The sequence below is a fragment of the Arachis ipaensis genome, chromosome B07, assembly GCF_000816755.2.
Source record: "Arachis ipaensis cultivar K30076 chromosome B07, Araip1.1, whole genome shotgun sequence".
Lineage (NCBI taxonomy): Eukaryota > Viridiplantae > Streptophyta > Magnoliopsida > Fabales > Fabaceae > Arachis > Arachis ipaensis.
In genome coordinates this window covers 114,993,105-115,005,277 of record NC_029791.2, presented here as the reverse complement: position 1 = coordinate 115,005,277, position 12,173 = coordinate 114,993,105, and the positions used below count along the sequence as shown (strand labels likewise).

General features: G+C 37.7%; 1 long non-coding RNA gene across 1 annotated transcript; it reads left to right on the top strand.

The window, feature by feature from the left end:
• Positions 9,494-9,925, top strand: LOC107608543. The gene is made up of 2 exons (XR_001612899.2): positions 9,494-9,576; positions 9,805-9,925. It is a non-coding gene; the product is annotated as an uncharacterized LOC107608543 (long non-coding RNA).

Below are 12,173 nucleotides of genomic sequence, written 5' to 3'. Positions count from 1 at the left end.
AAGACATATATTAACTAAATTATATTTTTAAATTCAAAAAATATATTTATATATATTTATTATGTTACTTAAAGCACTGGCAGGACCGCGTTGGATCCAAAGAAAAAGGGTAATAAAGTTGCGCATTCACAAAATGCTTGCTGGTATTAAATGGCTTCACACCATAAAAGTTTTAGGGATCTATGAAGTTTCATTTCCTTTTCTAAGGTAACATGTTCTCTTTGGTATGTGAATCAATCTCACCTTATACTTAAGGATATAGTACGAATATCCATTTCTCATCGTGCAGCAGGGTAAAATTGGAATTTACAATTTTTTTTCTGACAAAATAATTGTCAATTTTTATTTTTGATCTTAAATTCACAATAATATTTATTTAGATTGTGAGTTAATAGGAATGTTAATCCTAAATATAAAACCGTCTAATTTAAGATGCAGAAATCGAATTTTTTTAAAAAAAAATTAAAATTTTAAAGTATAAAAATCACATTTTTTTAATTTAATTTCTCTGATAATTTTTAAAAATATTAAAAATTATAATATTTCACTCCCATAAAAAAAATTAACCTCTTCTATTAAGAAGCAAGCTAGTTGCCTATCTCTCTAATTAGTGTTAATATTTTTTTGGTGACTCTAGTTAGTGTTAATATATCGCAATTTCCTAACAACCATGACAATAATAATAAATAATTAATCTTACGAGGTCAACCGTTCATTTTAGCGAAGCACATTTCCCGAGAAATATATTAAACTATAGATATAGATATAGATATAGATATAGATATAGATATAGATACATACATGGACATGAGGGTCTAGTTTTCATCATATCTAAATATCTGTGGTTTGGGTTTTATGTGCTCATATTGTTAAACTTAAACCCTTGAAATGTTATGATAACTAAATTACGAAAAGAATTTACAAGTACCAAAACAAAATCTTGCCATATAAAAGAATTAGACAAACTTATTACAAGTCCTAAACTATTTTTGGCCAACTTTTGTCAGGATTAATGGGTGAGATTGATCCGTTTATGATAGTGTTTAATTTGAGAGAAAGTGTGAGATCGTCATTGACATTAAATAAAACGTCAAAGCTGGACCAAGTTGAATTTTGTGGACAGATCTTAAAGAAAAGGGTTGCAATCAAATAAATGAGCACCTCTTTTCAATTTGATTGGTTCAATATGAGCTGCCAAAGTCGGCACCAGATTTTATATCCCTTTTCTCTACTTCTCAAATCCTACAAGTGGATCTCACTATAATTGTCCCGGTTAATTAATACGACTATACTACGACGTATACACAAAAATTAGTCTTTAAAATTAGTAATTAGTATAAAATATATGTTAAAATATAAATATATATTATATGTTTATACACTAATATATTAGTAACTAATTTTAGTAGTTAATTTTAGTATACAAATAGTATTTATACAATTTTGTTAACAAATAGTTGTAGTATTGAAAAGTAGAAATAATAAAATATGAGAAGGATCTTAGGATTTGGAACAAAGAAGAGTATTAACGACTGAAGTTTAAATTTTTTTCCATCTTTGTTGACAATTTACCAGAAGATATATCAAAGAGAGAATTTTTTAGCCTGTTTAAATGGGCAGACAAAATCATAGACATATACCTATCGTGGAAGAACAAAAAAGGCCAGATCTACCTATTTGCATTTATACGGTACACTACAAAAGATGGAGCAATGAAGGCTGTTGCCGATATGAAAGGTATGATGCTGCGTAGAAAGAGGCTTTTTATAGCAGAAGCGAAGTATAGAAGGGGAACTGTTATTCGAACTACGATAGGTAAGGAAGAAACAGAGATAACAAGAAATGATGGTGGAGCAAACGCGAAACAGACAAGGAGTAGAAGAGTAGTTGAAGAGAAAGTGATAAAATAGCAGAGTGTTGTACCCATTAAAGAGCCGTATAAGAATGGGTGGACAAAGAAGTTAGAAGTACCGATAGCGAATGAGAACGTTGCTTGGCTGAAAAGAAGTATTGTTGGAGGCACGAAGTCGGTGATCGATTTTCAGGCACTGCATCATAAGATTCATAGAAATTGGCCAGGCGTAACACAAGTGCGGGAGTTAGGAGCATATAAGGCAATGTTAACGTTTGATTCTATGATAAGTGCTGAGGAAGCTTACACCTTTAGGATGAACGACCTTTTAAAAATGTTCTATATGGTATAGAGATGGGACGAGAATGAGAAAAGTGAATCAAGAAGAGTCTGGTTAGAATGTTATGGAGTTCCAATACATGTATGGTCAACTGAGACTTTTCGAAAGATAGAGGATCAATGGGGTGAGGTGGTTAAGTGTGACAAACTCACGGAATCATGTGCATCTTTCAGTGATGGTCATATTCTGATTAATACGTATTGTTTTGATAGAATTAATGAGTGGATTCACATTACAGTAGGTGCAAGCGGGTTTGACGTTCTCGTAAGAGAGGTGGATGAAGAGGTGTACTGTGAAGAATAAGTTCGTGAATTAACGACTACGGAAGGGGACTGGCAAAGAGTTACTAGAGATGAGATGCGGTACGGGAGTGCTAGTGGCACACTAAACAATGGTGGCGAATTGCTGGCGGGGGGATGGGATGAGGCGACGCTGTTGATGATGGAGGAACGGAGGGAGGAAGAACACAACAAGGACATAAGGGTAATTTCCTGTGTTGATTTGAACGAATGGAATCATATTAACTCAACGTATTATTCCGAGATTAAAAATCACGCAGGCGTTAAGGATTACAGGATCCTCAAGGATCATTTGAAATTAATCAGGAGGAAGATTCGGCAAAAACTGAGTTCTATAATTATGCCATGTGCTTTGCCAAACCCACATGTGCACATGGAGGAGCTGAACTTGGGCTAGGGGCAAATAGGCCCAACAATTGGGGACCCAAACAGCATGATTGTTGCAAGGAGATGGCCCATGCTAGCAAGCCTTACAGCGTGCTCCCAAACCGGGTTGTGGGTGACTCGACTACTCTGCTGACCCGGCATGAAAGGAACGGGATCCACAATGAGGTAACGCAGCATGTGACTGAGATTGACGATGGCATAGGGGCTTGGAGGCGCAACCGTACGACAGACGGGAGTGGTAACCCTAACGAGATAGAGGGGGTCGCACAGGCCGCTGTGACTACAGGGCACGATGGAGAGACGAGCGAGAAGGTGGAAGCAACCGACGGTCGGATAGAACGGCGGCCGACAGATCTAACGGACAGCACCACAAATCCAAGAGCTCCTCACTTGAACGTCCAACGTCCGGCGGAGATGAGAACTGTGCGAGCTGAGGGGTGGAGAATGCTGGTGTTGAGAGTGGATATGGCACGAAAAATTCAACAAAATCTGCACAGAAGGGGCAAGAGGTGCCTAGTGCTGCACCTGTTTTGCGACAGAAAGAGGAGGAAGGTTTGGAGGAGGATGGGGAAGATGCTCAGGGTCGTGAACAAGAGGAAGAATGGGAGAGCAACGCAGAAGATGAAACTGACTATGAAGCTGGCTTAGATGGAGGTAGTAGGTTCCACAGGAAAACTCAACGGTAGAGTTGGCAAGATGAAATGGCAGAGAACAAAGAGGCATGGAAGTTAGCGGAGGAGTCCGGTGCCCAGTGCAATGACGAGGAGAACATCATGGCTATTTTACAGGAGCAAAATGAAGCAATTGCTTTGAAGTAGAGGCAGGCAAAGCAGAAAGAAAAAATTCAAAGGAGTTGGCCAAAAAATCGTAAACAGGTCTGTAATAAACTTGTTAAATGATTCTAAGCTGTTGGAATATTAGGGGACTAAGAGGTGTGATAAACCCATATTTTATGATATATTTTGTGCTTAGTTTGAGTGATTTATTCAATCTTTCACCCACTTATTCATATTAATTGCATGGTTTTACTTTCCCTTCCTTATTATGTGATGTATGTGAAAAACATGTTTCCTATGCTTTAAAATTAATTATTTTAATTAACTTTATTTTCATTCGATGCCATGATTAGTGTGTTGAGTAGTTTCAGATCTTCTAAGGCAGGAATGACTCAAAGGATGGAAAGGAAACATACAAAAATGGAAGGAAAGCATAAAACGGAGTTTTTGGAGAAACTGGCATCCACGCGATCACATGGACGGCGCGGTCGCATGCCAAGCGCAAAGAAGCAGCGACGCGGCCGCATGACTGACGCGACTGCGCGCCTTAAGCAGAACACATATGACGCGGTCGCATGACTGACGCGACCGTGTGACAAGGAAAACTCCGAATGACGCGAGCGCGTGACCCACGCGGACGCATGACAGAGGCCACGCACCAGAAATTGCAGAAAATGCTCCCAGCAAATTCTGAAGTCCTTTTTGGCCCAAATCCAAGTCCAGAAGGCATAGACCAGAGGTTATGAAGTGGGAGAATGCATCCATTCAAGGGGAATCTCCACTTTAGTTAGTTTTCATGATTTAGATTTAGTTTTGAGAGGGAGATTCTCTCCTCTCTCTTAGGATTAGGATTTAGGATTTCTCTTAGTTTTAGGAGTAACTCTCGATCCCAGGTTCAATGTTCTTTTGCTTTATATTTATCTCTTACTTTCAGATACTTTAATGCTTATATTAGTTATGTTGCCTATTTGGCTTATGAATTCTTCCATGTTATAGATTACATCTTTGAATTAATGTTATTTGAGGTATTTCAGTTTAATATTGCTTTCTTTTATTTAAATTATTGTTATTCCCATCTGAAGGCATTTTTATTCCAGTAGATTTACTTTTCTCCTTTTGGTCTTGGTTAAGAAATCAGTAACTCAGGAGTTATCAAACTCAAACATGAATGATAATTGTTATCTTTGTTAATTAAACTGAACTTCAATAATCCCAATATTTTCTTAGAAAATAAATAGGATTCGAAGATCAAACCAATTAATCCCTTGACCTTCCTTTATCTTAGTAAAGGTTAACAAAGTGGAATTAAGATTCAATTCTCATCATCATTGATAAGGATAGCTAGGATAGGACCTCTAATTTCTTATACCTTGCCAAAAGTTTATTTTCAGTCATTTATTTATTTTACTTGCCATTTAAATTACTTATTCTTCATTTACTTTAATTGCTGATTAAACTATTCACTCCTCATTCTCAAAACCCCAATTTACAATCTCTATAACCAATAATAAGAACATACTTCCCTGCAGTTCCTTGAGAAGACGACCCGAGATTCGAATACTTCGGTTATCAATTTATTTAGGGGTTTGTTACTTGTGACAACCAAAACGTTTGTACGAAGGGATTTCTGTTGGTTTAGAGACTATATCTACAACGCGACTGTTTTTATAAAATTCTTTACTGGCAAAAATTCCAACGTCAAGGTGTTGGAAAGTTTTGTATGATAAAGAATTTTAAAAGTAAATTTAAGTTGGACATGTTGGGTTTGTTAGAGACAAAAAAGGAGGTGGTGTCTAAGTTCGATGTAATACACATTTAGGGAAGTGACAGAGCTAGATGGGAGTTTGTAAGCTCTGTTGGGGCTTCTAGAGGGTTGTTGTTAATATGGAATGAATCAATTTTTAAATTGACTAATTGTTATAAAGGGAATAGGTGGTTGTGTATAGAAGGGGTGGTAGCTAAGGATAATTTTTATTGTGCTATCTGTTTGGTGTATGGACCACATGTGAGGGCTGAGAAGATTTCTATGTAGGAAGAGTTAAGTTATCTTGCAGGGTTGTGTCAGGTAACGTTTTTTTTTTTTTGGGAAATTTCAATGAAATATTGCATTTGGAAGAAAGAAAATGAGTAAATAGTTTGTCAACGTCTGTTGATGACTTCAGAAGATGAATAAATGATTCAGAGTTAGTTGATTTGGCGCTTAATGATCGCAAATACACATGGTTTAGAGGACAATCGTGCAGTCGTATTGACAGGACCTTTGTTAGTGTGGGTTGGCTTGATATGTACCCAGAGACGCGATTGAGGGGAGAACCAAGAGGGTTATCAGATCACTGCCCTTTGATAGTGGAGGACAGAAAAAACTATGAAGGCCCTAGACTGTTCCGTAGCTTGGACTCGTGGTTCACACATGAAGAGTTTTTGAGAATGGTGAAGGAAGAGTGGAGGAAATTAGGAGATGGACAGTTGTTAGAAAAGATAAAAGTGTTATCAATATCGCTGGGTAGATGGCATAAGCAGCATTTCGAGGATATCACTGAAAAGATAAAGAAGTTTGAAGAAGAGATAAAGAACGTGGATGATATGGTCAGCAATGGATGTTATGATGGTACAATGGAGGCAAGGAGAAGGGCGTTAGTGAGGTGCTATGAGAAGTGGTATGTTAGGCAGTATATTCACTGTAAGTAAATGTCTAGATCTCGGCATGCCGAGGAGATGGATAGGAATACAAGGTATTTTCACAATATTGCTTCAGCGAGAAGAAAACAGGATTGAGTCATTGGTGAGTAATGGGAGACAAGTGCAGAATCTGGCAAGAATAAAAGTTGCAATTGGAGATTTTTATAAAAGTCTGTACCACCAAGAAGTAGTTCCAAGTTTGAGCTTTAGAGATGGTTTAGTTAATCGATTAGAAAGGGAAGAAGCTGAAGCCCTTGAGGTGATGCCATTAGTAAAGGAAGTGAAAGAGGCAGTTTGGGATTGTGAATCATCTAAGGCTCCAGGATGTGAAGGGTACAACATGAACTTCATAAAAAAGTGTTGGCAAGAGATTGGAACGGAATTCACTGCTGCTGTGTTGAATTTCCAGCAGAGTCTGATGTTACGTGGGTAGTGTTGGCTCCGAAATTTGTTGGGGCTAAGGAGATAAAAGACCTCAGGCCTATCAACATGGTTGGATGCGTCTATAAAGTTATATCTAAGTTGTTGACAAGAAGAATGAGGACTGTAATGCCAGGACTAGTTGAAGAATCACAGAGTGCCTTTGTGAAGGGAAGAAAGATATATGATAGAGCTTTAATCGCATGTGAAACTGTGCATTGGTTGAAACTAAAGAAGAATATGTCAACAATAATCAAACTGGATTTCCAAAAGGCATATGATAGAGTTAAATGGTGCTTTGTTGATAATGTGTTAGATAAAATGGGTTTCGGGAGTACATAGAGGGCATGGATCAGAGAGTATGTTACATCGGCATCTATCTCTATTATGATTAATGGGTCACCAACGAAACCGTTATAGATGGAGAGGGGGCTTCGACAGGGCAATCCATTATCGCTATTTTTTTTGTATTGGTGGTGGATGTGCTTAACAGGATGATCGGGGAAGCGGTAAGAAACAAGAGAATCTCTCCGCTGTTAGTCGGTAGGGATAATATAGAGTTATCACATTTACAGTTTGCTGATGACACTATATTGTTCTGTCCGCCTGAAAAGAAGACAGTGAAAAATTATCAGAGACTTTTGAGGTGCTTTGAAATAATGTCTAGGTTGAGTATAAATTTTGACAAATCCAATTTGATCCTAGTGAATTACAGTCAGAAGTGGGTGAATCGAATGTGCCTTCTACTTGGATGCCAGTAGACAGCTCTACCGGTGAGGTACCTTGGAATTATCCTTGGAGCAAATCCCCGGTTAATAAAAACTTGGAAGCCAGTTTTTGATAAGGTGGAAGAAAAGTTTAGCTTGTGGAAATCAAAGGTCCTTAGTAAGGCCAGAAAGCTAGTACTCATAAAGTCAATAATAAACAGCCTACCTATTTATTACTCACTACAAGAAAAATACCCATTCAGCCACACTTTTTTTAAGCTACATTTGAAAAGCGTAGCCTATTCTATGAATAGGCTACGCTTTTCTCCATGTTGCCTTTTTATAAGAGAAAAGGATACACAACTGTGGCATCATTTAAAAAGTGTAGCCTTAGGTATTTTAGAAATCACTTATAAAGCGTAGCCATAGGTTGATATCTATAGGTTCACTTTTCGTATCAAAGAGGACGCTTTTAAAGGGTAGCCTATTTATTAAGTTTTGGGTGCATTTTAAAAGTGATGCCTAATGTATCTAGAGCCAAAAATTTGCCACTGAGTGAATTTTTTCCCTCTTAATTTTTTCCTGGCGTAAGGACGCACACTCAACTCACACTTGGTGAAAATTTTCCTTCCAAGAGAAGAAAACTCTTTCACCTTTCACCTTTCACCTTTCAAAGAAGAAAACCAAGAGTGACCGGTGTTTTCACTACTTCTTCTGTTTGCAGTGGTCTCGAATGAAGGGTTATTTTCTTCTTCCTTACGTTTGCTTTCCTCAGTGAAGGGTTCAGAGAAGAAAACCCTCAGCTCAAACTCAGCTCACACTCAGAGAAGAAAACCATCAGCTCACACTCAGCTCGTCATCACCCTTTCACCTTTCAGAGAAGAAAACCCTCCAAGAGTCACCATTCACCGCGCGAAGAAAACCCTTTCAGAAAACCCTTCTGCATCCCGCGAATCGAAAACCCTCACCATCGCGAAGATCGAACCCCAGTCACCACTCACCGCCACACACCACTCACCACTAACCACTAACCGTCGCTCCTCTTCGCCCTCCTGCACTGATCGTTGCGCGCCGCCCACACCATCGTCGATCTCTGCGCTTCTCGTCGTCCTCTCTGTGCTCACGTCGTCGATTAGGTATGTATTAATTTTCATTTGATTCTGAAATTTAGGGGGTTTAGGGTTCCGATTTTAGTAACCGGTTTCTGCTCTGTAATCACAAACACAACAACTATGGTCTTGTTTATTTCTTGTATTTCAATTAGAATGTTAAAATTTGAGAGTAACGCATGAGCCAGATACGCCATTTTTGAGTTGAAATCATATTTGGTTTGGGTGACATTTTAAGATGTTTATTTATTTTTCAGGTGACATTTGTACTGAACTGTATTTAGTTAATTAGATTCGAGTAATTTGTTTGGTGTTTTGTTCACAGCATCTGAGGCCAAGACATTCTTTTTTACCATTTGATCACGAAAATCTTCCAAACACTTGAATAGTTTTGATTCCATCCAATACCCAATTCTGTGTTTAGGGTAATCAACGGTGCTGGAGGATTGCTTCTAAATTTATGAATTTAATTAATTTGTTACAAAATTAAATGGTTTGTTGAAGAAAAAGTTTATTTGTCCCATCATGGTTTGGATTTGTGGTTGCAATTCTAGCTGCAGTAAAATTTGCAGTTGATGCTGCTGTAATTGTTGTAAAGGGCTATAAAATTGTAACATCAGTGCCCGTAATCTTGGTTGCAGAGTTTGAAAAAAAGGTTCTGTTTGCTTTACGTTCTTAATTCTTATGGCCAATTTTGACCTTTCAAGAAAGCCGGAGATGTTTGCCGGACTGCAGTTCACCAGCTCTCCGGTCACCAGGTCTCTTCATATATATTCCACACTTCCACAAAATCCTACATTTTATCTTAGAATATTATAAAATTTCATTCGAGAGGTTGATTTAACTGGAAATTATCTATGGCAAGTTTATCTTTAACTTGGATACTCCTTGGTCATTCAGATTTCTTCAAGGACTTGAAACAGATTCAGCAATTGTGAAAAAAATCAGACAAGCGATTGACAACCAAACTGAAGTTACTGTACAACTCATTAATTATACAAAGACCGGTAAGTAAGTCTAATGTTTCTGCACAGAAAACTAATTTAATAGGCAAAGTTAATATAAAATGATAGGAAATGTTAGCAATTTTTTCCCTTATTAGCACTATTTAGTTCATTAAAAGGAAACAAAATACTATGAAGCTCGGTAGTGCTGTAGTTATTATTCCTATTATCTTTAACCTACAAAAAGATGTTGCTTTGTTATCACAACATTTTGTACTGTCCTGAATGGAGGAGGAGGAGCTATTTCAGTAGCTCTTGTCTTGAATCAAAATGCTGCCAAGGTAGCTGCGGCTTCGGAAACTGCTGCATTCTCCCAAAATCCTGCACTTGTTCTTGCTCCAGTTATCCCAAGGTATGCCTTTGTTGTTGTTGTACAAAGTCCTTTTGGAGAAGTATTTTCTGATGTTTCTGATGTTAGTATTTCAAATGCCATCTAAATAATACAGTGTCATTTTTTTCACTTTTGGCTACACTTTTCAAGTGTACCTGAATGGGTGTTTTTCTTGTAGTGACTTGAGCTTGCATAAGATGCCAAATGCGGTTGCACAACGCATAATCTCTTTGCAGAGCAGATTCTTTTGGGGAAGGAAGATGGCCAACCTGGCATAGCTCTTGTTAAGTGGGAGATGGTTCAGGCACCGAAAAAGTTAGGAGGACTGGGGTGGAAGATATGGTGGTTTGTAATGCTACGTTACTGTTTAAATGGTGGTGGCGTTTCTCAAAGGAAGACTGCCCGTTATGGAAGAAAATTGTGTGCTCCTACAACAACTTAAATTCTGATAAGCTGCTATCAATTCAGACTCTACCAGTGAGAAGAGGCCTGTGGAGAGACATATGTCAATTGCGAATAAAGGACCAATAGGTCCAACAGAAGATGATTGATGGTCTGGCTATGGAGGTAGGGGATGGTAGATCTACAAGATTTCGGGAGGATACTTGGCTCCAATCGGGAAAGCTGAAAGACTCCTATCCGAGACTCTTCTTGATTTCAAACCAAAAAGGATCAATAATTGGGGATTATTGTTTTTGGGATGGGATAGAGTAGGTTTAAAACTTCCAATGGAGGAGGAAACTCCGCCAGTGGGAGGTTGACACATTGGATCAGATGCTTCATGTCTTGCAATCTGTTAGATTAATAGCAGATGTGCAAGATAAGTGGTGTGCAAATTTGACAAGGAAGGCGTCTATTCTACTAACTCCTTTATTTAGGTTTTGCAAGAACAGACTTTGGTCGATGATATCCTGAGCTACAAATTCACAAAAGAAATTTGAAAAGGACTGGTCCACCTAAAGAAGAGTTGTTAACCTGGTTTGTATTAATAGGCCAGATAAATACAAATGAGCGACTAAGTAGGCTCGAGATCATTGAAGAGAACGATAATATGTGCTTCTTGTGCAAGAAAAATGTTGAAACTGTGCAACATTTATTTTCTACTTGTGAGTACTCCTGGCAAGTGTGGTGCGCATGGATCAAGGAGTTTGGACGAGAGTGGACTATACCAAGTACCTTAAAAGACCACTTTGAGAGCTGGCGGACAATGCCATTGACAAAAGAGTTGCATAAGTGTTAGCTAATTGGGTTCTTCTCAATTATATGGAATATATGGTTACGTAGAAATGTTGTCATATTCGAGAACAAGGCAATAAACGTGGCTGATTGTGTTGCTAGATCATTCTACTCAGCTAAGGATTGGTGTGGTTCTTAACTTATGTTGTTGATGGCTATGCCGGAGATGACATAGGAGTTGCTTGGTTATATTTTTGTAGTTTTGTAGGTCCACTTCATGTGTTGAGCTTTTTCTTTCAAAAAAATAAATGATAAAATTTATTTTTCATATGAAAATTCTCATTGTGTTTTTGCTCAATATTGACATTGGGGGGTATTTTATTGGTTTGTGGGTGCAGGTTTAACACGCGGGAGACTTGGTGAATAGGGTTCATCAGCGTCGTGGTAGCACTCTGCCAACACGCGGGGGATGTGGTGAGTTGGCGACATCAGCGGCCTCGTAGCACCCTGCCAACACGCAGTGGGCGTGTTGCCTCCAAATCTAGCAAGCTTTGCAGAGATTCTCTCGCGTTTTCGAGGAGCTGCAGCAACACGGGGTGGGCGTGTTGGAGGTGGTCTGCATGCAGGGGATAACTCCTTCCTCCGATAACCAGTGACGCAGGACTAAAGCTCTATAAATGGAGCTCAACACTCCCCCATTTCATGTTTCGGTAGTGAGTTTTAGAGTGAAAAGAAATCTGAAGTGAGGAAGAAGAAGAAGAGAGTTAGTAGTGTGTTAAAAAAAAGAGTAATTATACATAAAAAAAAATTATTAGTTTGTATTAATAAAAAATGGTACATAATTATACGACACCCGAAGAATATATTATCAATTATTTGGATTTTTCAATTTATGTAAGTTGATAAATTTTTTTTATGTATTTAAATTTTATTTATTTATGTATTTAAATTTTTTAAATTTTTTTACGTATAAATATATATGTAGTAAGAATATTATTTTTTGTATTTTATAAATATTTTAAAATAAAATTTTTATTTGTAAAATATAATTATATTTTATTTTATATACGTGAATATATAATTTTTTTTGTTA